This window comes from Triticum aestivum, chromosome 3A (assembly GCF_018294505.1).
Source record: "Triticum aestivum cultivar Chinese Spring chromosome 3A, IWGSC CS RefSeq v2.1, whole genome shotgun sequence".
NCBI lineage: Eukaryota > Viridiplantae > Streptophyta > Magnoliopsida > Poales > Poaceae > Triticum > Triticum aestivum.
Window position 1 is genome coordinate 614,704,368 of NC_057800.1, and position 27,451 is coordinate 614,731,818.

The window sequence follows — 27,451 nt, forward strand, 5'->3', positions numbered from 1 at the left end:
GAAGGAAGATACTGGGGGGATAATACGGGCGGACGCGGGCCCCCATCGCTGCCCGTTCCAACCGAGGGAATGAGCGTCTCCACGAAGGAGGACAACTGGGGGAGGAAAAGGACTGCTTCTGAGGATCCGGAAGCCGAAGCCTCCAAACGGGAGAAGAAGTCTTCCACAGAGGGTCCTGCCTCGGGGGGTGCTTTTGCCGCACAAAGTCCACGGGGGGATCAGCCCTCCAACGAGCCGTAAGTGATCCAAAATACTTTAATAGTAAAGGTATGCTATCTTTTTTCCTGAGAAAATAACCACCGCATATATCTTGCAGTTCGGGCCTTAGCCCCTCTCAGTTGAGCTCGTCTTCAGGGGATCTTCTTCCAGAGATGATGGAGAGCGAAACGCCTCCCCCGGACTCCTCCGCTCAAAAAGCGGGCGACCCCAAAGTGTCGTCACGGTGGGCCTCTCCAGATCCGATGAGGCCAGAAGATAATCCCATAGACCCCCGAAGTCCCCAGAGTCCGGCTCCCGAAGAGAGCAGACAAAAGAGTCCGGCACCGTCTGGTGTGCGGTCGGACATTCTGAGGGAGTTGGTGGGGCAAGCGGCCATCTTAGAAGAACACCGTATGCTGATGGGTACGGTGATGGAGAGAATCTCGTCCACCGAAAGCGGATTACATGAAGCCTTTATGAGTCTACTGACAGGCTTTGAGGTACATGAGATAATATGTGATAGTACTGCAAATCTTAGGTGTTCCCTGTGTAGATAGTAGCCCCTGAGACGCTGGTTGTCGTCGAGAACGGTGGCGAACAGAGGATCATATTCCCAGGCAATAACCAGACTTCCCCTATGTGCAGGTGGTGGAAGCTCTGGTGGCTAGCCGGACTAGTGAGTTTGCCAAATTAAAACGGCAACTGGATGCGGCAGACGCTGACATCGAGCTTGTTAACAAGAGGCTTGACGAGGCACAAGGAAAGTGTTATTATCTGGTGAACGCCACATAGTAAGAGCAGCATGATGCCAGTATCTTTAATATGTTGTGACTGCAAATGGAGCTGCCACCGTGGAAACCTTGCGGGAAGAACTTGCCCGAGCCACGGAACAAGCGAGGATTATTAATGCCACTGCTTTGAAGGCGGCCGAAGAGTTGAAAGCCGAGAAGGCCGCACATTGCGAGAGCCAAGAGAAGATGGCCAAGATGGCCGTAGAATTAAAAGACACTGCCGACCGTTGCCGGGTCCTTGCAAAAGAAAACCGAGCGAAGGCAACGAACCTTGAGATGGCCACGACGGCGGACAAAGACACCCGTTCTGCTATGAGAGCAAAGAAGGAGGAGCTGCGGGAAGCTGGGGATATTGCGGCTGGGAAACCCTTCATGTTACGGAGGAAGTTCGGAGATCCACGGTATGCCCCTCTGGATCGGCTGTGGAGTTTGGCAGATGCGTATATGGATTTGGCGGCGAGCGCTGCCGATGCGGCCAAGTACTTCCAAGCTCAGACAGATCGTGAAGTGGACAAGCTGTTCTGGTCGCAATTCCACGTTCCAGAGCGTCTGCTTTCATTGACTGACCAGCTAGCCGAATGGTCCGAACTAAATAGGTTGTCCAGACTCGCCATGGGGTCTGTTGTGGATCAGCTATGGCCGGAAAAGCCAAAGTCGAACAACTATTTCAGCTTAGTGCAACAGTTCCTTGCTGCGGTGCCGCACATTAATGCGATGAAGAGGTCGGCGTGCATAGAAGGCTCGCGGATGGCCCTTGCCCGTGTTAAAGCATACTGGGCGGAGATGGACGCTACCACTGTTGCGGCGCAGGGTTCGGTCATAGGCCGAGTGGCTGCCGAGCATTATTTCGAGGAGGTTCTCGAGGGTGCTTGTTTGATAGAGGCCCAGTGCTCGAAGAATATGATGTTTGAGTTATATGTATTCTCATTGTAAACACAATGCTTTTATGAAGTTTTTATAAGGCTATGTTTATACTTTTGCCTGAAAGTAGTATGATGCCTCCTGTGCGGCCGTTTATTTATACATGTGTATAACCTAAAAGATAGCAGCCGTCGGCTTCAACCCCCACGCATATAATGCGGAGGTGCTCGCAAAAAATGCGTGTTCACACTTAACCCAACATCTTGGTCCTATTAAGGAGGTGATAGCGTAGCGAGCGAGGCAACCGGACTATAATGGTTTAACACTTTCACTTAGCCATAGGAGTTTGACAGTGGGGCTACTAGATAGCCCCTTGTGGCTCTGCACTCTCCCGATCGCAGGGTGCGTACATGTCTGGCCGGAAAACAACCCTTCATTAAGGCGGAGGAATTCTAACATTCCGATAGGTCATCGAGTGGTTGACCAGTCTCACGCTATATCATGATAGTCAGTTTTTGGCTTTCTCTACTGAGGTGCTCGTCCGGATGAACCAGGGCACAATCGTAGTAGTTCTCCTGGTGCTATCTTAGCCGATAAAGCGGAATGTAAGGCACCAAAACACAGGAGCTAGGCAAACCCAACATTTGACCAAAGACAATGATTCGGAGCTGATGCATATAAGGCCAAACTCGCGACGCCGAACACTCCCTAAGGTATTCGGTCTTTATGGTATAAACCAGGCCTAAATAGTGCCCTTTGTAAGAAGCCCCTTGTGTCCAGGTATGTGCATTATTCTGACGTGGCCACATGCCAAGACGTCAGCATCCTTCTCAACTGTGCTGAGAATTCGGTGGGTATGTATCAACAAGAGACAGTAAAGAAGGTTTACGCAGGGTCTTAATCTAAAAAGAATCCTTCGAGCGGGTCCCTGCTGCACGTCTGCGCCTGTGTCTCCGTTGTGCCGTATCCTAGATGGGTCTAGCATGATGATCATCTGAAAAAGAGAGGAACTTGGGTGAAAAAGTTGTCATGCAAAAAGATAGTTTTTAAAGAAACCATGTATAATTCAAGATGAGTAAAAATTGCCACTTGTCTGCGCGCGTTGAGCCCCTTGTATTTGTAATAGGGGTGTGACCATTGATCTGGTATGAATTACATATAGCTGCACCGGACTCGCCTAACCGTGTCCGAGGTCTTGACGACCTGTTAAATGCTTTAGTTGGTGAGGTCGTTTTTAGTGTGCGGCTGCCAAGGCAGCCGCACTCTCTTCGGCGCGCAAAGATCGCTTAATACTTCCATTTACTGTAATGATGCCACGTGGGCTGGGCATATTGAGTGTGAGGGAAGTGTAGTGCGTTATTGCATTAAAGCGAGCGAAAGCTTCGCGTCCGAGTAGTGCTTGATAGCCACTTTGGAACGAAGCGATGTTGAAGGTTAAATGTTCACTACAGAAGTTATCGGGGAAGCCAAAGATAACCTTTAGTAGCAGGGAGCCCGTGCAATGAGCCCCTGGGCCTGGCATTACTCCTTTAAAGGTAGTATTGCTATGGAAAAATTTTGTTCGGTCTATCCCCATTTCGCGGATTGTGTCCTGGTATATCAGGTTTAGACTGCTGCCACCGCCATCAGGACTTGTGTGAAGTGGTATCCGTCAATTATTGGGTCTAATACCAGGGCAACCCATCCTGCACGCCGGATACTTGCTGAGTAATCACGATGGTCGAAAGTGATCGGTTGAGACGACCAGTGGCAGGACTCCGCGGTGATTGGCCCTTGGGCATATTTTTCTGGGAGTGCCGTTTTGTTTCTTCCCTTGATCACGTGTAACACGTCTACTGTTTTGACTTCTGGTGGAAATTTCTTTTGTTCCCCAGTGTCTTGCTTGAGAGGCTCATCCTCGTCTTCGCTTGGTGTATCCTCCCCCTTGTGTACGGCGTTGAGCTTGCCGGACTACTTGAAGAAGACCCAACATTCTCTGTGGGTATGATTAGTGGGTTTACATGGGGTGCTATGGATCTGACATATTTGGTCCAGAATTTTTTTAGGCTGGACAGTTCGTCTCTGGCGCGTTTAGAGGGCGGCTTTTGCTGACCTGGCCGAGAGCTTTTGAATCCGGCGTTTACTGCCATGCTCTTTGTGTTGTCTTCTTTATTCCGGCGTTTGTTATTGCTGTTGCGCCTTGATTTCCCGTTTCCATCTCTAACTTCAGATGTACTGGGGTCGCTGGTGCTGCATCTGGCTAACCAACTGTCCTCACTCGCGCAAAAGCGGGTCATGAGGCTTGTTAATGCTGCCATTATTCTCGGCTTTTCTTGGCCGAGGTGTCTGGCAAGCCATTCGTCACGGATGCTGTTCTTAAAAGCTGCCAAGGCTTCGGCGTCCGGACAGTCGACAATTTGGTTCTTTTTAGTAGGAAACCTGTTCCAAAGTTTTCGGGCTGACTCTCCACGCTGTTGAGTTATATGACTCAAATCGTCCGCGTCCGGAGGTCGGACATAAGTCCCTTGAAAATTTGCCCAAAAAGCGTCTTCGAGCTCTTCCCAGCTTCCAATGGAGTTTTCGGGGAGGCCTTTAAGCCAGTGACGAGATGGCCCTTTGAGCTTGAGGGGTAAGTACTTGATGGCGTGGAGATCATCTCCTCGCGCCATATGGATGTGGTGGATATAGTCCTCGATCCAGACCCCAGGGTCTGTTGTTCCGTCGTATGCCTCTATGTTTACGGGTTTGAATCCCTCTGGAAATTCATGGTCCAGCATCTCATCGGTGAAACATAGGGGGTGTGTGGCACCCCTGTATCTGGGTGTACCATGTTGTTCGGATGTCTGTTGTGTTACATCGTATGCTGAGGCGCGCTTGCGTGGTCTATAGATGGATCTGGTTGCGTCGTCCATTTGGTGTGAGCCCTCGCGTGGATCGCGTATTGTCTTGTGAGTGGCATTGTTTGCTGCTCTATGTTGGCCGTGAGGTCGTCTATCCGACCAGGTGGCTGTTTTGATTTTTGGTTGTGGGGGGTCTGAGGCCTCCTCATCGAATTCAGGTAGCAACTTCTGCTTTGGGTAGCTCTTGATGGGGCGATTGTCGCCGTACTTCGCTGCTGTGTTGAGTACTTTACTCCATCTGATTTGGAGTGTGTCCTGCGCAACCTTGAGCCTTTGCTTCTGCTTTTTCAGACTCCTCGCGGTGGCAACAAGCCTTTGACGGGCATTCTGCTGCTCCGGGTGCCTATCCGGCGTTATGTCGTCCGGACTATTATCTTTGACAGAATTGGTTTGTTCGGTTTGATTCTCCGTATTGTCGTGGTCCGGCAGTGGTTCGCCCTGCTCCAATGCTGGGTCTGTATGATCGTTATTTCTGCTGTGGCGGGATTTTGGGTGGCGCTTGCACCGCCGCTTTGACTGCTTCTCGAGGGAACAAGCCTTCGGTGTGTCCTTCCGTTCCTCCTCGTCGTCTTCTTTTGGTGTGTCCACCATGTATACGTCATATGATGAAGTGGACGTCCAGCGCCCTGTGGGCGGTGGTTCCTCTTCGCCTCCCGCATCGTCATCCATACCGTCGATGTTTTCGGAGTCAAAGTCGAGCATGTCGGTTGAGTCATCGACAGTGGCTATTAAGTGGGTGGTGGGTGGGCGTCGAATTTCTTCGTCGTCCGCATCCCAATCCTGTTGGCCATAATCCGGCCAGAGCTCTCCTGACAAAGAGAGAGACCTTAGTGAATTCAGAATGTCGCCGAAGGGCGAGTGCTGAAAGATATCCGCGGCGGTGAATTCCATGATCGGCGCCCAATCGGATTTGATTGGCAGGGGCGCGGGTGGTTCGGAGTCAGAAAAAGAGTTCGGCACATTGGAGTCACGGGCTGAGCAGAGGATTATGCTGGTGTTTGGCTCGATCGTCGTTGAGACTGCAGCCCCTGAGGCGGTGTCTAACCACCCGTCCTCGATTGGCGCAGTTGGCTCCGAGCTAAGGGTCGGAGCTGATGCGGGCGCGGCCTCCAGGGTACTGTTCGGCGGCAGAGCTAGGTCATACCCATCACGACAGTGCGGCGCGCCCGGCTGTGGCTCGAATCCATCGAAGATCGAGTCTCCACGGATGTCGGCCGTGTAGTTCAAACTTCCAAATCTGACCTGACGGCCAGGGGCGTAGCTTTCAATCTGCTCCAGATGGCCAAGCGAATTAGCCCGGAGTGCAAAGCCGCCGAATACGAAGATTTGTCCGAGGAGAAAAGTCTCACCCTGGACCGCATCGCTATCGATGATAGTAGGAGCCATCAAGCCTAACAGCGATGACACAAAGGAACTCTCAAAGGAAGCACCAATGTCGGTGTCAAAACCGGCGGATCTCGGGTAGGGGGTCCCGAACTGTGCATCTAGGCCGGATGGTAACAGGAGGCAGGGGACACGATGTTTTACCCAGGTTCGGGCCCTCTTGATGGAGATAAAACCCTACGTCCTGCTTGATTAATATTGACGATATGGGTAGTACAAGAGTAGATCTACCACGAGATCAGAGAGGCTAAACCCTAGAAGCTAGCCTATGGTATGATTGTATGTTATGATTGTTGTCCTATGGACTAAAACCCTTCGGTTTATATAGACACCGGAGAGGGTTAGGGTTACACAAGGTCGGTTACAAAGGAGGAGATATCCATATCCGTACTGCCTAGCTTGCCTTCCACGCAAAGTAGAGTCCCATCCGGACACGAGACGAAGTCTTCAAACTTGTATCTTCATAGTCTAACAGTCCGGCCAATGGAGATAGTCCGGCTGTCCGGAGACCCCTAATCTAGGACTCCCTCAGTGTCTATTGTAGTCGAGCACCAACGCCGGACTATATCCGAGGTGGTCCACCACCTCGACCATGCGCTGATTTTTATGAATTTAATTCCGAATTGTGCAATGTAATATCTGCCGAGATGTATAGACAGTAGCCCTCAAGGTGCGTGTTGGCCTAATATCCGGGATGCACCTGAAGGAAAAAACAAACCGCTGACCCTAGTAGCCCCTGAGACTCGGGTCGATTCATAAAATCAGCCTAAGGATAAATTCCCAGCTCGGCAGCATACTTAGGAATAGAAACACGGTGTGCAAAGTCCTCGAGACTCAGATTGGGTGCGGCCGACCAACCTGAGGATAATAATCTCCTCGAAAACTATATTGCGCTTTAAATTTTCTGCATTGGATTGCCGGTGCAGTAGCCCCCGAGACATTGGTCAGGTGGCAACACCAGATCAGGGGATCGATGTACCCCTTTACTGTTTGTAAATAATAAGCACGAAGCCCAGTAGCCCCCGAGCCTTAATGTGGGCATGGGTGGCCGAATTAAGGATCGATATCCACAGTAAAATACAAATGCCGATGATATGTTTATTTTGACTCTGTTGCGACCGTTTATCATTTGAAAGTGACCCATCGTCGGCTTCTACCCCTTTGTAGATACTATGTAGGGTGTTTCCGCAATAACAACACAACCCTTAGCCGACGTCTCGGTGCCCGAAGGCGGTTGTGTTAGCGGAAACAAGGCAATCAAATATGCGGTATTTATAACTTTCACTTAGTCAGAGGAGTTTTAAATTGGGGAAGCTAGCTACGAGCCCCTGTTAGTGTTCGGCGATAGCCCAGGTCAAGCCGTAAACACTTCGGCCAATGTTATGAACGGTCCATCATTTAACACAGTCATCGGATCACTGATCAGTTTACACTTATTGTGACAGTCAATTTTCGGCTTTCTCCACTTAGGTGCTTAACCATGCTAGCTGGAAGCACAATCGCAGTGGTTCTCCTTTTGCACACCTGGCCGAACAAAGCGGAACATAGGCGGTCAAGCATAGGAGCCGGGCAACCCAACTATTGACCGAAGACACAATTCGAAACCAATGCATATATAGTAATATCCGAGAATGTTTTTGCCGAATCTCTAAGGGTGTCCGGTGTTGCACTGCGCGACTTATGTGGGAAACACACAAATAGTTTAATAGTGCCATAAGCTTGGAAAACCAAAAAACGCCAGTAAAAACTAGACGTCCGAACAAGATCAAGTGTTCGGTGCTAATTCGAAAATTGGTCTTAGAAAAGAAGAAAAAAAGTGCTTATGTCGTGCTTTAATATGACACATCATGTCTCAAGACTTCAAGCGGGTCAGCCTACGGCTTCAACCTCCTATCCCTAAGGCGGGGTACTTCTCGTTAGGCCAATTTAGCAAACTAAAACCCAAGCGGCTTGAGAGAGAAATCAGGTTACCCGGCTATTGACCACACACTCGCGTCAAAAAAGGAGTGATAGAAAAAGACTTTGCAGCGACTAGGAAGAAATTATTTATTATAAAACGGCTCATATAAATTTGAGAGCCCCCAAGTGACTTGGGTAAAATAATTTATGTATAATGATCGTATGTACCAAAATACTTGTATCATATCTGTGTTCACCCGAACTTTAAACGCGTCTTAACCGACTGTCAGCTTCTCCCTCTTCGGTCAAGGACCGAAAAGTGTTATGTACTCCACCTGTCGAGAATATCAACGGTGTTTCCGATAACTAGGCAATCAGGCCATAAGGCTGTAACAGAAAAAGCACGCTCAGGGAACTTATGCTATATTACTGACAAAGTGTAAGAACCATCTTCGAAGAAAATAGTACCCCCACCAATACCTTTCTTCGGTGCTCATTGTTACTATGAGACTTGTGCAGTAGATTTTTTGTACTCATGAGTTCCGTTGTGTGCCAACCATAATTGAAAACAATAAGAGCGCTAGCTTTCGGCTTCACCCAGTCTGAGGTCCGGCTCGGGTGACCCGATCGTGACAATCGTAGAGGTGCTCCCTTTACTCCCTAGCCGAATAATCGGGAACATAGGGGTAAACACAGGAGCGAGGCAACCCAGCTTGCAAATCACTTAAGTCAATATGGTGCATATTGTGGCGTAATACATGAAGAAGGAACAAAGTCGTACAAGTATAATCATATGCAAGAGGAAAAGCTTCATAAAGGAAGCCCCCAAGTAAACAGGGTATTTCAATTTGTGTGTCACAAACAAGGTTTTGACAAGTTTCTCACAAACAACTTTGTGCCAAAAAAGTATAATGCTTGGTCGAACCGAACAAGATTTAAAACTGAAAGTTTTTGAGCATGAAAGCGACTTAGCTGGTTAATGTGCTCGGTGTTGATGACGCGGGCCGAGATTGCGGTGGGACGAGGTCCCAGCCCCCGAGCCAGTTCCGAGATTGCGGTGCGAGGAGTTCGGCATTCTGAAGTGGTGACATAGCACGGTCGATGTGGCAAGGTGAAGCCCCCAGTCCGGCCGAGGCGTGATGATGACGTCGGCACGCCGAGGTGAACGTGTGTCGCAGCCGAAGTCGTTAACACAGGGACACGCACTAAGGCGACGCCACAACTTGATCGATGCAGGCCGGACGGCGACGTCGGCCCACAGAGTTGACCGCGTGACACAGTCGAAGTTGATTACCTGCACACATAAAGTGGTGCAAGCAAGAAATAATCAACAATAATAATAGTCGAGAGAAAAAAATGATTATTTGCATAATTAAGTTTATGCAAAGTAGATAAAAGAAAAATAGTCCGGCGCCAAGGTCAATGTCAATGCAGGGCGTGGGCATGATGTGGTGGAGGCGTGCCAAAGCCTGAATTCGCAGGGCGGTCCAAGTTCCGGATGCAGCGTTCGCCAAACTCGGATCCATAACGGGCCACAGTGCGTTATCATCAGATAAAATAGTGCACGGATGCCGCAGTCCAGATCCCGATTGAAAACTGCGAACACAATTAAAAAAACTGGCAGAAAAAATTCTTGACAAACTCAACTGATGATTGATATGTCTAATTGAAAAGATATCACCTGATTTCAAAAGTAGCTATAGGAGCAAAAGAAATCTTCACCGAAGTGTTGTAGAGAGCTTCACGTGAGAGATAGTAGCTTGATGGATTAGTACGATGCATCGATCAAACCTCGATTGATGTGCCCCAACTAGTAATACTAGTTGATTGCTTCATGGGAAAGCACATGAAAAAGGATCAGTGGCCAGAAGCATAAACAACCTCAGCTAGATTAAATAATAAAGAAAAGGCGAAATCTCCCTGCGGCCACCACCCAGCCGAGCTTGTGTGCTGTTGAACCCAAGCAATACTACTCCATGCAATGTGGCTCCTCGGCTTGAGCGCCGCTTGATGACTCCTCGGCTGCGGCACATGGGAGTCGCAGGGGAGGCCGGGCTTTGCATACGGCCAGTCGTCGGACACTTTTTTGCTGAGCTTGATCAAACTGCAATAGGGTAGCCCACGGCAACACCCGCAATCTTACAAAAAAGATAGTTTAATTTGACGATATCTAACTGAAAAAATATCACCTGATAATCCCATCGATCCACGGCAACCACCCAGCAGGCTGTCAATGAAAGCACCAATGTCGGTTCAATATCCGGCGTATCTCGTAGTAGGGGTCCTAAGCTAGGCGTCTTGGAGCAATGGTAACACGGACATGGATTTTACCCAGGTTCGGGCCCTCTTAATGGAGGTAAAACCCTACGTCCTGCTTTTGATTGTATTCATATGGGGATAGTAGAGAGTACGTGTCTACCACGAGATGGTAATAGTGAATATGAGATTGTCTATTGACTAGCCTGGCCTCGGTTTATAAAAGACACCGGAGGCCTAGGGTTTTAGGAGAGTCCTTGTCTTGAGCGCCAAGTCTTGTGGAGTCTTCCTTGTATGCGGCATGGGCTTGTCTGAACTGGCCCAATAGTGAACCGCCGTGGGAGTCCTCGGCCCGATCCAGCTGGTCGGGAGACGACGTGGTGAGTACCCCCTAGTCCATGACACCGTCAGCATGGTTCACAAGTACCAAGTGATTCATAATCAAGTGATTCCAAAAGTCCATCAGAATGGAGTTTCTTCATGCGCTTTACACCAATATGACCTAAACGGCAGTGCCACAAATAAGCTGCACTATCATTATCAACTCTGCATCTTTTGGCTTCAATACTATGAACATGTGTATCACTACTATCAAGATTTAGTAAAAATAGACCACTCGTCAAGGTGCATGACCATAAAAGATATTACTCATATAAATAGAACAACCATTATTCTCCGATTTAAATGAATAACCGTCTCGCATCAAACAAGATCCAGATATAATGTTCATGCTCAACACTGGCACCAAATAACAATTATTTAGGTCTAAAACTAATCCCGAATGTAGATGTAGATGTAGTGTGCCGACGGCGATCACATCAACTTTGGGACCATTTCCCACGCGCATCGTCACCTCGTCCTTAGCAAGAAGATTTTAATGGCTAAGCAAGAAGATTTTATTGCTTATTTTGGTAGACAATTGAAATGCAATTCAAATATGCTTGAACACTTGGGTGATTATATGTCCAATGTCAAAGGTGAACTTAAACTTATTAGTAAACATGCTTCTATGGTTACCACTCAAGTAGAACAAGTACTTAAAGCTCAAAATAATTTGCTCAATGAATTGAATAGTAAAGATAATGATAATGCTGTTAGAGTGGCTACTAGAACTGGTAGAATGACTCAGGAACCTTTGTATCCTGAAGGCCGCCCTGGGAGAATTGAGCAAGATTCTCAGAGAAATAATATAGATGTACCTAGTTCTTCTAAAAAGAAGAAAAAGAAAAATGATAGGACTTTGCATGCTTCTAGTGATCCTATTGTTGAAACACCTGAGAATCCAAATGATATTTCTATTTCTGATGTTGAAACACAATCTGATAATGTTCATAATGATGCTCAACCTAGTAATGATAATGATATAGAAATTGAACCTGTTGTTGATCTTGATAACCCACAATCAAAGAATCAACGTTATGATAAGAAAGACTTTGTTGCAAGGAAACACGGTAAAGAAAGAGAGCCTTGGGTTCAGAAACTCATGCCTGTTCCTCACAAACCATCCAAGAAAAAGGATGATGAGGATTTTGAGCGCTTTGCTGAAATGATTAGACCTATCTTTTTGCGTATGCGATTAACTGATATGCTCAAAACCAATCCTTATGCTAAGTACATGAAAAATATCATTACAAATAAAAGAAAGATACCGGAAGCTGAAATTTCCACCATGCTTGCTAATTATACCTTTAAGGGTGGAATACCAAAGAAACTTGGAGATCCAGGAGTACCCACTATACCATGCTCTATTAAAAGCCTATTGTAGCCGGTGTTAGTGTTATACCTCTCTCTTTATATCGTAGACTTGATTTGAATAAGTTGACACCTACTGAAATATCTTTGCAAATGGCTGATAAATCAACTGCTATACCTGTCGGTATTTGTAAGGATGTGCCTATTGTAGTTGCAAACGTTACTATTTTAACGGACTTTGTTATTCTTGATATTCCCAAGGACGATAGTATGTCTATTATTCTTGGAAGACCCCTTTTGAATACTGCAGGGGATGTTATTGATTGCACTAAAGGCAATGTCACTTTTCATGTTAATGGTAATGAGCATACAGTACACTTTCTGAGGAAACAACCTCAAGTTCATAGTATCAACTCTATTGGAAAAATTCCATCGATTATATTGGAGGTTTTGAATTTCCTCTTCCTACTGTTAAGAAGAAATATGATATTCTTATTATTGGGGATGTGCATATCCCCGTTGAGGTAACATAGTGTTATTCAAAATTTCTCCGTTCCATGTTATTCGGAATGAGTTCGTAAACAAGACTTGATCAACCTTGTTAGTGGATTCCTTTTGACGATCATGAGATGGATGAAACTAGAAGGCACAACCTTCTGTACCCACTTTTACTTTCTGTTACTTATATTAAATAAAATGAAAATAAATATTTTTCTGTCTGTTATCTGATTATCCGTGCAATATAAAAATACCTCGAAAATAAAAGTTCTCCAAATGCCCTGAAATTTAAATATGATTTTTTCTAGAATATTTGAGAATATTTGGCACTAAGAACACAGCAGGGGGGCCAACCACCTGCCCACGAGGGTGGAGGGCGCGCCCCCTGCCTCGTGGGCCCACAGTGGCCCTCCTCCACTTATACTTTCACCCATACACTTCTTCCACCTCCCACAAACATGAATAACTAGCTCAAACCCGAGTCCAAGCTCGTTTTGCTGCCATTTTCGATCTCCTTGCTCAAAGCACCTCTCACAAAACTGCTTGGGGAGATTGTTCCTTGGTATGTGGCTCCTCCATTGATCCAATTAGTTTTTTTTCTAGTGCTTTATTCATTGCAAATTTTTGCTGCTTAGGTGACCCTGTTCTTGAGCTTGCATGTCAAATTTATATGGTCAAAAGTAGTTTGGATGCATGATATAGGTTCTAGGCACTTGTAGGAGTAGTTGCTATCAATTTTGTTGAGTTTGGTTTACTTTTATTTTGAAGTTACTAAAAAAATTCAGAATTTTTCAGAGGAAGAAATATGCTGAGGAAAATGTTCCAAGGTGGTTCTTCAAGGAAGCAAGGACCCAGGCTTACAATGCGTGATGCTGATGACGAGCCACCAAGAGACGCTCCAGTGCGTCCTTGTGAATGGCCTTCTGAGAACTTTATGGATCAAGCGGGAATTAAGGAAGAATTCAACGCATATTTGCGTAACGCTGATCTTGTGAGCTTCGAGGAAGAGAAGTGCATCCAGTATCACAACCTCACCAGTACCTTTGTGAGGAGGTTTGAATTTTCAACTTCACGTAATTCTCCAACTGTCCTGTTTGATCTTTATGATAATCTTACACTATGGACTTAGAGGATTTTACCACTTCTTGCAAACTTCCACAATGGGGTAGTATATGGGATCCTCGCAAATCTGAATTTTGAGATTTTCTTGCTAGTATAACTGTGGGAGAATCTAGAGATATTACACAAGCTACCATAGGGAGCATTCACTTTCCTGCTATACATTACTTTGCTCTCTTCATAGGTAGATGCATCAATGGTAAAGATGAGGCATGTCACATGTGTGTCCCTGACCTCAATAATCTTAGGAGTGCTGTGTTATGAGATAAATCTTATAATTTGGGAGCCATTGTTGCACGTGGGTTGCATCTTAATAGATTTAATGGAGATTTCTTTGGTGGAATTTATGCAACCCGCATAGCTAATTTTCTTGGTGTAGCCATACGCGAAGATGATATTGAATTACCTACTGCTTATCTAGATTTTAATGCTATGGTTCACCACCAGTTTGTCGAGAGGAACGAATCACCTCTCCAGTATCGACTAATCTTTGACAGACGCCGTGATGTCTGTATTACTCTCCCTGCTCCTGCCTTCTTTGATTATCAGGCAAGAGGAAGATATACTATCACCAGAGAGGAGGCAAATGAGTACGAGAGGAGAGCGGTGGCCGCTCGTCGCCATGCTGCAGCTCAGCAGGCGATAGCCGCTGCATCACAGTACGACCCCAACTACTATTATGGATATCCGCCAGGCCAGCCGTGGCCATAGACCAACTTAGGCCAAAAGCCTAAGCTTGGGGGAGTACGTAATTAAAAAGAAAACCCAAAATATTTCTTGTTCTTGTTTTGCTTGTTGGGAGCTTTCCCGTGTAAATAGTTTTATTACCTTTCTTTTCTTTGGGGGTTGATAGGAGAAGACCATGATTAAATTGTTGAAGTGGCTCTTATATGCATTATTGTTTATCTGACAAAAGAGCACATATTGCCTTGTCTTCTCCTATTTATTGAATGCCTGCAGATTCCAGCTTAGTCCAATGCATGTGCACTATTATTATTATTCACATCATTCGATCGTGCAAGTGAAAGGCAATTATGATGATATATGATGGACTGGCTGAGATGAGAAAAGCTAGTATGAACTCGACCTCTTTTGTTTTTGTAAATATGATTAGTTCATCGTTCCTGATTCAGCCTATTATGAATAAACATGGTTGCAATGACAATTAGAGATCATAGTTTCTTGTGCCATGCTTGATTAGCTATGAGTTATAATGGTTTACCTTGCGTGCCAACATGCTATTGAGATAGTTATGATGTGGTATGATAGGGTGGTATCCTCCTCTGAATGATTTAAGTGACTTGACTTGGCGCATGTTCGTGCATGTAGTCGAAACAAAGTCAACATAGCCTTCACGATATTTATGTTCATGGTGGATTATATCCTACTCATGCTTGCATTCGGTGTTGATTAATTTTAATGCATGTTCATGACTGTTGTCGCTCTCTAGCTGGTCGCTTCCCAGACTTTTGCTAGCCTTCACCTGTACTAAGCGGGAATACTGCTTGTGCATCCAAGTTCCTTAAACCCCAAAGTTATTCCATATGAGTCCACTATACCTACCAATATACGGTATCTACCTGTCGTTACAAGTAAATTCGTATGTGCCAAACTCTAAACCTTCAAATAAATATCCTGTTTTGTATGCTCAAATAGCTCATGTATCAACTAGGGTTGTCCGTGTCTTCCATGTTAGGCGGGTTATTCTCAAGAGGAGTGGACTCCGCTCCTCACTCACGAGATAAATGGCTGGTCACCGGGATGCCCAGTCCCATGCTTTATGCAAACTAAATCAAAATAATTGCAAACAAAACTCCCCCTAGGACTCTTGTTAGTTGGAGGCACTCGTTGTTTCGAGCAAGCCATGGATTGATGCTTGTTCGTGGAAGGGGGAGTATAAACTTTACCATTCTGTTTGGGAACCGCCTATAATGTGTGTAGCATGGAAGATATCGCCATCTCTTGGTTGTTATGTTGACAATGAAAGTATACCGCTCAAAATATTATTCACCTATGTTTCCATCACATAGCATTAAAGTCTAGGTAAGCAGGAGGTAATTCAATATTATCATTACGTATAGTTACAGCAAGAAAATCATCTAAGCGGGTTGCATAAATTCCACCAAAGAAATCTCCATTAAATCTATTAAGATGCAACCTACGTGCAACAACGGCTCCCAAATTATAAGATTTATCTCCTAACACAGCACTCCTAAGAATACTGAGGTCAGGGACACACATGTGACATGCCTCATCTTTACCATTAATGCATCTACCTATGAAGAGAGCAAAATAATGTATAGCAGGAAAATGAATGCTCCCTATGGTAGCTTGTGTTATATCTATAGATTCCCCCATAGTTATACTAGCAAGAAAATCTCTAAATTCATATTTGCGAGGTTCCCTGACACTACCCCATTGTGGAAGTTTGCAAGAAGTGGTAAAATCCTCTAAGTCCATAGTGTAAGAATTTTCATAAAGATCAAACATGACAGTTGGAGAATTACGTGAAGATGAAAATTCAAACCTCCTCACAAAGGAACTAGTGAGATAGTGATACTGGCTGCACTTTTCTTCCTCGAAGCTCACAAGATCAGCGTTATGCAAATATGCGTTAAATTCTTCCTGAATTCCCGCTCGATCCATAAAATTTTCTGAAGGCCATTCACAAGGACGCACTGGAGCGTTTCTTGGTGGCTCGTCATCAGCATCACGCATTGCAAGCCTGGGTCCATGCTTCCTTGAAGAACCACCTTGGTACATTTTCCTAAGCATATTTCTTCCTCTGAAATATTTCTGAAATTTTTAGTAACTTCAAAATAAAAGTAAACCAAACTCAACAAAATTGATAGCAACTACTCCTACAAAGTGCCTAGAACCTATATCATGCATCCAAACTACTTTTGACCATATAAATTTGACATGAAAGCTCAAGAACAGGGTCACCTAAGCAGCAAAAATTTGCAATGAATAAAGCACTAGAACAAAAACTAATTGGACTAATGGAGGAGTCACATACCAAGGAACAATCTCCCCAAGCAGTTTTGTGAGAGGTGCTTTGAGCAAGGAGATCGAAAATGGGAGCAAAATGAGCTTGGACTCGGGTTTGAGCTGGATATTCGTGTTTGTGGGAGGAAGAAGGAGTGTGTGGGTGAAAGGATAAGTGGAGGAGGGCCACCATGGGCCCATGGGGCAGGGGGCGCGCCTAGGGGGTAGGGCGCGCCCCTGACCCTCGTGGCCAGGTGCCAGCTCCTCCTGCTGTGTTCTCAGTGCCAAATATTCTCAAATATTCCAGAAAAATCATATTTAAATTTTAGAGCATTTGGAGAACTTTTATTTTTCAGGGTATTTTTATATTGCACGGATAATCAAATAACAGACAGAAAAATACTTATTTTTATTTTATATATTATAAATAACAGAAAGTAAAAGGAGGGTACAGAAGGTTGTGCCTTCTAGTTTCATCCATCTCATGATCATCAAAAGGAATCCACTAACAAGGTTGATCAAGTCTTGTTAACGAACTCATTCCGAATAACATGGAACCGGAGAAATTTTGAATAACACCATGTTACCTCAACGGGGATATGCACATCCTCAATAATAAGAATATCATATTTCTTCTTGACGGTAGGAAGAGGAAATTCAAAACCTCTAAATATAATCGATGGAATTTTTCCAATAGAATTGATACTTGTTTCCTCGGAAAGTGTACCATATGCTCATTACCATTAACATGAAAAGTGACATTGCCTTTAGTGCAATCAATAACGGCCCTTGCAGTATTCAAAAAGGGTCTTCCAAGAATAATAGACATACTATCATCTTCGGGAATATCAAGAATAACAAAGTCCATTAAAATAGTAATGTTTGCAACTACAACAGGCACATCCTCACAAATACCGACAGGTATAGCAGTTGATTTATTAGCCATTTGCAAAGATATTTCAGTAGGTGTCAACTTATTCAAATCAAGTCTATGATATAAAGAGAGAGGCATAACACTAACACCGGCTCCAAGATCACATAAAGCAGTTTTAACATAGTTTCTTTTAGTGGAGCATGGTATAGTGGGTACTCCTGGATCTCCAAGTTCCTTTGGTATTCCACCCTTAAAAGTATAATTAGCAAGCATGGTGGAAATTTCAGCTTTCGGTATCTTTCTTTTATTAGTAACAATATCTTTCATGTACTTAGCATAAGGATTCATTTTAAGCATATCAGTTAATCGCATACGCAAAAAGATAGGTCTAATCATTTCAGCAAAGCGCTCAAAATCCTCATCATCCTTTTTCTTGGATGGTTTGGGAGGAAAGGGCATGGGTTTCTGAACCCATGGTTCTCTTTCTTTACCATGTTTCCTAGCAACAAAGTCTTTCTTATCATAACGTTGATTCTTTGATTGTGGGTTATCAAGAACAACAGCAGGTTCAATTTCTATATCATTATCATTACTAGGTTGAGCATCATCATGAACATTATCATTAACATTATCACTGTTTCAGGTTCATTACCAGATTGTGTTTCAGCATCAGAGATAGAAATATCATTTGGATTCTCAAGTGTTTCAGTAATAGGTTGGTCTATGGAGTTGGATGCACAAGCAGTATTCCCGCATAGTACAAGTGAGGGCTAGAAAAAGACCGGGAAGCGACCAGCTAGAGAGCGACAACAGTCATGAACATACATTAAAATTAATCAACACCAAATGCAAGCATGAATAGGATATAATGCACCATGAACATAAATATCATAGAGGCTATGTTGATTTTGTTTCAACTACATGCGTGAACATGTACCAAGTCAAGCCACTCGAATCGTTCAAAAGAGGGTACCACCCTATCATACCACATCACAACCATTTTAATAGCATGTTGGCACACAAGGTAAACCATTCTAAGCTCCTAGCTAATTAAGCATGGCATAAGCAACTACAATCTCTAATTGTCATTGCAAACATGTTTATTCATAATAGGCTAAATCGGGAATGATGAACTAATCATATTTACAAAAACAAGAGAGGCCGAGTTCATGCCAGCTTTTCTCATCTCAATAAGTTCATCATATAATCATCATTATTGCCTTTCACTTGCACGACCGAATAGTGTGGATGATAATAATAGTGCCCGTGCATTGGACTAAGCTAGAATCTGCAAGCGTTCAATTCAAGAGAGAAGACAAGGTAATATGGGCTCTTTGTTATATCAACAATAATGCATATGAGAGCCACTCAACATTTTCATCATGGTCTTCTCCTCTCGACCCCCAAAGAACAAGAAAAGAAATAAAACTATTTACACGGGAAAGCTCCCAACAAGCAAAAGAAGAACGACAAATATTTTTGGGTTTTCTTTTTAATTACTACTACAAGCATGGGAAGTAAACTAACTAAAAGATACAACTATATTTTTTTGTTTTTCTTAAGGTTTACCAAACACACAAGAAGAAAGCATAAAAAGGAAATAAACTAGCATGGATGATATAGTGAAAAAGTATGAGCACCGACAACTAGCATGGGTGTGTGAACATAAATGTAACGTCGGTGAGAAATACGTACTCCCCCAATCTTAGGCTTTTAGCCTAAGTTGGTCTATGGCCACGGCTGGCCTGGCAGATATCCAAAGTTGTAGCTGGGGTCGTACTGAGATGCAGCGGCAATTGCCTGATGAGCTGCAACTTGGAGGCGAGCTGTCTCCGCCCTCCTCTCGTACTCGGTCGCCTCCTCCCTGATTATAACATATCTCCCCTTTGCTTGAAAGTCAAAGAAGGTAGGAGCAGGGAGAGCGACGTGATAGGTGTGTCGTCTGTCAAAGATTAGTCGGTACTGTATGAACTGATCGTTCCTCTCAACAAACTGATGATGAACTATAGCATCATAATCTAAATAAGTAGGAGGCAACTCAATATCATATCCAGGTATGGGTATCTCAAGAAAGTTAGCTATACGAGTTGCATAAATTCCACCAAAGAAATCTCCATGAATATGATTGTAATGCAACCTACATGCAACAATAGCCCCCAAGTTGTATTGTTTATCTCCTAAAACAGCACTCCTGAGAACGCTAAGATCAGGTACACACATGTGACATGCTTCATCTTTACCGTTTATGCACCTTCCTATGAAGAGAGCAAAATAATGTATAGCAGGAAAACGAATGCTCCCTATGGTGGCCTGTGTTACATCTCTAGATTCCCCCATAGGTATACTAGCAAGAAAATCTCTTAATTCAGATTTGCGAGGTTCACTAACATCACCCCACTGTGGAAGTTTACAAGCAGTGGTAAAATCTTCTAAGTCCATTGTATAAGATTTATCATAAAGATCAAACAGGACAGTGTGAGTATTACGTGAAGATGAAAATTTGAACCTTCTCACAAAGGAATTAGTTAGGTGAGAGTATTGGTGGCAGTTATCTGCCTCGAAGCTCTCAAGATTAGCATTACGCACATATGCTTCAAATTCCTCCTTGATTCTTGCTCGAATCATGAAGTCCTCTGACGGCCATTCACAAGGCCGCACTTGAGCTTCTCTTGGTGGTTCCTCATCCACATCGCGTATTGCGGGTATGGGTCCTTGCTTCGTTGAAGAACCACCTTGGCACATTTTCCTAAACATATTTCTTCCTTTGAAAAATTTCTAAAATTTTTAGTAACTCAAAATAAAAGTGAACCAAACTCGATAAAATTGATAGCAACTACTCCTACAAGTGCCTAGAGGATATATCATGCATTAAAACTACTTTTGACCATATAAATTTGACATGCAAGCTCAAGAACAGGGTCACCTAAGCAGCAAAAATTTGCAATGAATAAAGCACTAGAACAAAAACTAATTGGACCATTGGAGGAGTCACATACCAAAGAACAATCCCCCAAAGCAGTTTTGTGAATGGAGCTTTGAGCAAGGAGATCGAAAATGGCAGCAAGATGAGCTTGGACTCGGGTTTGATCTGGCTAGTGATTTTTTTGGGAGGAAGAAGGGGTTTGTGGTAGCTGGAATAAGTGGAGGGGAGCCACCATGGGCCCACGAGGTAGGGGGCGTGCCCTGGACCCTCGTGGCCAGGTGCTTGCTCCCCCTGCAATGTTCTCAGTGCCAGATATTCTCAAATATTCTAGAAAAACATCATATTTATTTTTCAGGGCATTTGGAGAACTTTTATTTTCGGGGTATTTCTTATTGCATGGATAATTCAGAAAACAGATAGAAAATACTATTTTTGCTTTATTTAATATAAATAACAAAGAGTAAAAAGAGAGTACAGAGAGTTGTGCCTTCTAACTTCATCCATCTCATGCTCATCAAAAGGAATCCACTAACAAGGTTGATCAGGTCTTGTTAACAAATTCATTTCGAATAACATGGAACCGGAGACATTTCTAATAACACTAGGTTACCTCAACGGGGATATGCATGTCCCCAACAATAAGGATATCATATTTCTTCTTGACAGTAGGAAGAGGAAATTCAAAACCTCCAATAGTAATTGTTGAAATTTTTCCAATAGAATTGATACTGTGGACTTGAGGTTGTTTTAGCGGAAAGTGTACCGTATGCTCATTACCATTGACATGAAAAGTGACATTGCCTTTGGTGTCATCAATAACAGCCCCTGTAGTATTCAAAAAGGGTCTTCCAAGAATAATAGACATACTATCGTCCTCGGGAATATCAAGAATAACAAAGTCCGTTAAAATAGTAACGTTTGCAACCACAACAGGCACATCCTCACAAATACCGACAGGTATAACAGTTGATTTATCAGCCATTTGCAAAGATATTTCAGTAGGTGTCAACTTATTCAAATCAAGTCTACGATATAAAGAGAGAGGCATAAAACTAACACCGGCTCCAAGATCACATAAAGCAGTTTTAACATAGTTTCTTTTAAGGGAGCATGGTATAGTTGGTACTCCTGGATCTCCAAGTTTCTTTGGTATTCCACCCTTAAAAGTATAATTAGCAAGCATGGTGGAAATTTCAGCTTCTGGTATCTTTCTTTTATTAGTAACAATTTCTTTCATATATTTAGCATAAGGATTCATTTTAAGCATATCAGTCAAATGCATACGCAAAAAGATAGGTCTAATCATTTCAGCAAAGCGCTCAAAATCCTCATCATCCTTTTTCTTGGATGGTTTAGGAGGAAAAGGCATGGGTTTCTAAACCCATGGTTCTCTTTCCTTACCGTGCTTCCTAGCAACAAAGTCTCTCTTATCATAACGTTGATTCTTTGATTGTGGGTTATCAAGATTAACGACAGGTTCAATCTCTACATCATTGTCATTACTAGGTTGAGCATCAGTATGAACATTGTCGTGGAATTGTCACGGCAGATGTCCTAGTGGAAGGACTTAATCATGGAGCCATTGCAACTAGGAAGCTTAAAGGGGTTAAACGGGACAAAGGACACGAGAGCTTTATACTGGTTCGGCCCCTTGAGGTGAAGGTAAAGGCCTATTCCAGTTGATATGGTATTGCTAGGTTTCGATGACCAAGGAGCGAATACGCTTAACCTGGCTCTTGATCTGTTGTCTCTTGTCCTAAGCCGCCGCCGGGTCGTCCCCTTATATACACGGGTTGATGCCCCGCGGACTACAAAGTCCCGGCCGGCTCATACAACGTGTCTGGCTCGGTGACGTATCTTACATGCCTTACATTACAAGTCTATTCATGCATGGCGGTTTATATGTATGGGCCTTACGCCGCCTCTGGGCTTGGGCTTATCATAAGCCTAACAGTGAACCGCCATCTTGTATACTCTTGGGCTTCATCTAGGTAAACCGCCATTGTGGTTGACCCGGCTCCTCCTGGGCAGGTCATATCTGGTAGTCATATCCCCAACATTAGGCCCCAGGTTGATTTGAACTTTGTTCATGTCAATCTTCAACACTTTAGAAAAAATCCATCTACCACTGCTATGAATAGCCTTGTAACCTGCCATGACATCATCTCCGGGAATTTTGGAAACCCGCCACGATGTCACTTTAACGGATTTTTATCTTAAATGCCTTCCAAAAATCAAGGCGTCCAATTAGCTGGATAATCATCATTTTGGCCTCCTCATCTTTCGCGCCTGCCTATCGCCCCTTTCCTTATAAATAGGATCTGAAAGCCATCTCACATTTTTCTCCTTCTTCCCTCTCTCGCAACCCCTCTTCCGCTTGAGCTCCACCGCCATCGCAGAGCACTTCGTCTTCTTCAACCTCGGCCGCTGCATCAACCTGAGTCGATCCAGACAATGGCGGCGGCCCTCCACAGCAGATCTGCAGCTGTAAGTTTCTGCTTTTTCATACCTTAGATCCGCACTAGGGTTTGCGAGCTCCTTCGTGTTCTTTGTAGTTCGTGGGAGTTCATCGTAGTTCATCCTGCAGGCTATACTGAAAGCCTCTTTCATCTGAGAATGGTGTTAAACTGATGCGGCAGCTGTTTTATTTCCACTTTCAATATCACTAGATCCCCTTTCTTGGAAGAAAAATCTTGTGCAAGCTCATGAACTCATATGTACTGACTTTTTAGGTCAAGATTTATTTTTCTTTTCTGAACAGCCATTGATCCAAAGTAATATATGTAGTCTGTGAAACTTGTTTACCTCAGTACTTAACCAACTTTTTGTCGCTGGCAACTTTTGAATATCTTTAGTCATGGCGGCTTACCATGCCAGCTCATTTTTCCTTCATATACCATTAGCCCTTATTTAAGCCGCCATTACACATATGTATTGCAATCATTAACCTGTGATTCCACCAATTAACTTGAACCGACAAATTACTTCCTTTTTAACTGGGTCCCTTCCACAGTCACTGAGGACACTCTGAAGGATTTTGTCACCGTTGGGTATTTAGCAAAGAAGAGTGTCATGTCCTACCGCGCCCCTGACCCGGCCGAAGAAAAGCCTCAGCCAAAAGATGGTGAAATCATCGTCTTTACTGATCATATGAACCGGGTTTTTTCACCGCCCGACTCAAAATTCTTCAGAGAGGTCCTGCATTTTTTCAAGCTTCATCTGCAAGACATTGGACCCAATTCCATATCAAACATCTGCAATTTCCAAGTTCTCTGCGAAGTTTATCTTCAAGAATAACCTACTGTTGACCTCTTTACAGAGTATTTCTATTTGAACCGCTAGAATGAATACACCAACGGCCCCAGCTTGGAGCTTGGTGGAATTTCAATTCAGCGCATACGGGATGCTGTCTTTCCTTTAGTAGTCTTGCCAATCCATCCCAAGGACTAGAACCAAACTTGGCTTTATTGCAAAGACATGTCGCCAGCTGATGAAAAACCAATGTTGGATTATCGCGCTGAGCATCTTAACACTAAGTATTCACTCCCTAATAAGCTTTCTGCCACTGAACGTAAGAAACTCATCCCAACCGTCAAAAGGGTTCAAGCCTTGCTATGAAACAGCTTAACTGGAGTTGACTTGATCCGCTGTTGGATTGCATGGCGGATCATCCCTCTGAGCTGTCGATCTGACTTGATGTACAACTACACCGGAGGAGCAAATGATCTGTTACGCCATAGCTCTCTACGTCTAACTGAAGAAGCCATCGTTGAAATCTCAACCACCCTCGTAAACGGAAAATATGAAGATTGTAGTAAAGTAGGATTGAATCCTTTCTGCAAACTTAACCCGGCACCAGAGGTAAATCCCCTTGACTCCTTTTTCTTCAGTAGTTAAGTTTTTGTATGAGTTTCAACCTGTTATTTTCCTACAGGCTAAATCAGTCTTTTGGAAGGCCAGATATGATCATGAGGCTGTCAAAAAAGCTAGAGCCGCTGCAATAGCCGCCAAGAAGACAGCCAGAAAATCTAAGAAGAAACCAACTGCTTTTGACATGTTCAAGTTGGATGACGTCTCTGAGTCGGAGGTAGCTCTTGACTCTCTTGGCCTGCTTTTTAACAATCTTATTGACACTGACTATTACCAGGATACACGGGGGCCAGCCAGGCAGTAGAAGAAGAGGTAACTATTATTTCCTTCGACTCAGAACCTTTGCCAAGGCAGAAACCTCGGCGGGTAACCCGGAAAGTAAGGTTTTCACACCCCTTGGCTTATTTAGATCCTCATTTTCTTTTGAAAAAACAGCAACATGAGAGCCGCCGTCAGACCCGGAGCAGTGGAGATGAGGAGTTACCTTCCGGCTTACCAGAAACTCCTTGGAAACGCCAGAATGAGGTTCTTTTACATCTTAACTCTGATGAACGAGTCACTTTTATAAATCACTAAACTATAATTCCATTTTTGTAGGAGATTGCTCGTTCCTCCTTTGGTGATTCCTCCCAAACTCAGCTGCCGGCTTTTAAGACCACCCCTGTGTAAAGATAATTATCCTTTTTCTGCACCTCTATGCCTGTATCGTTCATACTGATTCTTTAAATTCTTCTTAGTGGTCAAGCAAAGCCCAAGAAAGCCAAGGTGGCCAAACCGGCTGAAGACCCGAGAGTCGCTGAACCGGCGCAACCGACTCTTGCCTCAAAACAAACTGAAGTACCAGAAGATCCTCCTCTCAATGCTCAACCTGAAATGCTTGAGCCGTCTGTTGACGAAACTACTATTGATCCGTCAAGTATTGAACCGTCAAGCTCAACTAACCCGCCGGAGATTAATGCTGGTGATGTTGTAATTACTGGCACCGAATTTACTAAGCCAGGGAATCCAACAATACTAGCAAGACATTCAGCCAAATAAGAAGTCATGGAAAGACGAAAATTAAGGTTTGACGTCTCCCACTATGCTCATTTGAGTACTAGTGATGTATTATCCGGCTATGTCAGTCAAGTGCATTCCAGCCGTGACTTGGAGATTGAAATAGTTGAGCAACTTCACCAGAAATATGAGGTATGTCCTGCAGTTTTATATATACATCCTTCCAGCCCCTAAGTCTTCTGATTATGAGAAACTGGAATAATCTGTAGACTTGAAATATTTACAAGCTTCTGTCCTAGACTCCCTCCAAGTTCGACTTATACATTGTAACACCGGATTCAAATGATAGCATAACCTTGCGTTGGTAGTCCCCAAGGGCTGGTTTAATCAGTAGGAATAAACCGGTCCTATTAATTATTGTATAAAGGAACAGAACTTGACTGCATAACCTTCATGAGTCGGCCGGAATTGTTTAATAGCACACCCGACTTATCTTTAGAAAGAAAACACGCAATGTGCATTAGCCACCAAGTGCCAAGTGTTGTTGCTTGCAAAGCACTTGGGACTTTAGAAAGAGCCGATTCGTCTGAAAAATTTGTGTTGATAGACGTTAGCCCCCAAGTTTCAAGTGGTTTTGTTTGCAAAGCACTTGGGACTTATTTTTATAATCTGCCATGAAACTAACAACCTTATTCTATGTACAGGCTGTAACCGCAGAACTGGAATCCCAATTGACTGAAGTCAAGACCCGGTTGTCGACTCAGGAGATTAAAACAAAGAAAATTGAATCCAAACTCCAGTTGAGCATGTCTAAAGTAGAGAAACTGAAGACCGGTTTTAATGCAGAGAAAAAGTCTTGGGCTGATGAGAGGACTGCGCTGACATGGCATGCTGAAACCGCTGAGGCGGCTCTCAAGGAAGTTACCGCTGAACTGACCGGTTTAAAGAACCGTGTGTCTCAGATGGTCTCTGCAATCCTCGATGAGTCAACTTATTATTTACTTAAAGCCTATTTTTGTCACCATAATATGAGCCGCCTGCTTAACCTATTGGAAATACCTCACAGGTCCCCGGAGCAACAATCTGAGTCAAAATAGCTTGATAAAGCTCAAGGCGGTTTACACCCTTGTGGAGCAACTGTATACTGGAGCTCAACGGGCTCTTGCCATTATCTCCCCAGCTAACCAAGGGCCGCACCTATTGAGTGATGTTTTAAAGAAGCTATCTGTCTTACCCGCCAGGTTTCAAGAAGTCAAGCGTTCCTGTGCGAGAGCAGGAGCCGTAACTACCTTAAGCCGCTCCAAGGCCTGGGTGCCGGAGCTAGACCCAGCGGACGTAGCCAAGGGGTATCCCAGTTTTAAGGAAGATGGGAGTCCTTTCGACCAGGAAGACTTTGCTGCTTGTGTAAAAGAGATTCGTCCTCATGCCACCATCATTGCCGAAGAAACCAATCTTACCAAGTATCACCCGGGTTTTGATGTTGAGAATAAAAAGATGGCGACTCCTTCGTATAAAGTGATGGATCTAATCCCATCGGTTCGCCAGCACACCTTCGCCCCGGAAATTGACCCGTCTGGTGTAATTGATGATGGGGCTGAGTTCGTCACTCTTCACGGCTTTGATTGGTCCAAGCCCAATTTCCAAACGGTGGAGGAGGATGAACCGGCAAGGGATGAGTTGTAACCATCCAAACAACCTGGCCAGGATTGATGAACCGGCTTTAGTTTATCATCTGCTTATGAGAAAAAATAGTATTATCCTTTTGGGCTCCAAGTGCCTTGTAATAGGCTAGCTTAAAACTTCATGTTCTTCTTATGCCATCGTGCATATTGTGCTACGTACAACACTTTTATCCGTAATGTGAAGATGTGCCTTTCATCCTTTACAATATCAGTATTGTTTAAATCTGTTCCTGCACGGAAGATATGAAAATTGTCCTGGCGGTTTATCGCCGGATGGGTCAAAACGCCCAGTACACAATCATGGAAACTAACATAACTGTATAATCAAGGCTGGTTGTAAGGATAATTAAGGCTGGAAAGCCTCTGATTGAAGAAAACACAGATAAGCCTGTTATGAATTTTAATGACAATATCATACCTGTGATCTTGAATCTGGACTGCCGGTTCATGTGACCCGAACAGTAAGGATGATAGCCCAATCTTTAGAAGCAAATACTTCCATATGTATGATGACCGTCGTACACTGGCGATTCATCATCAAA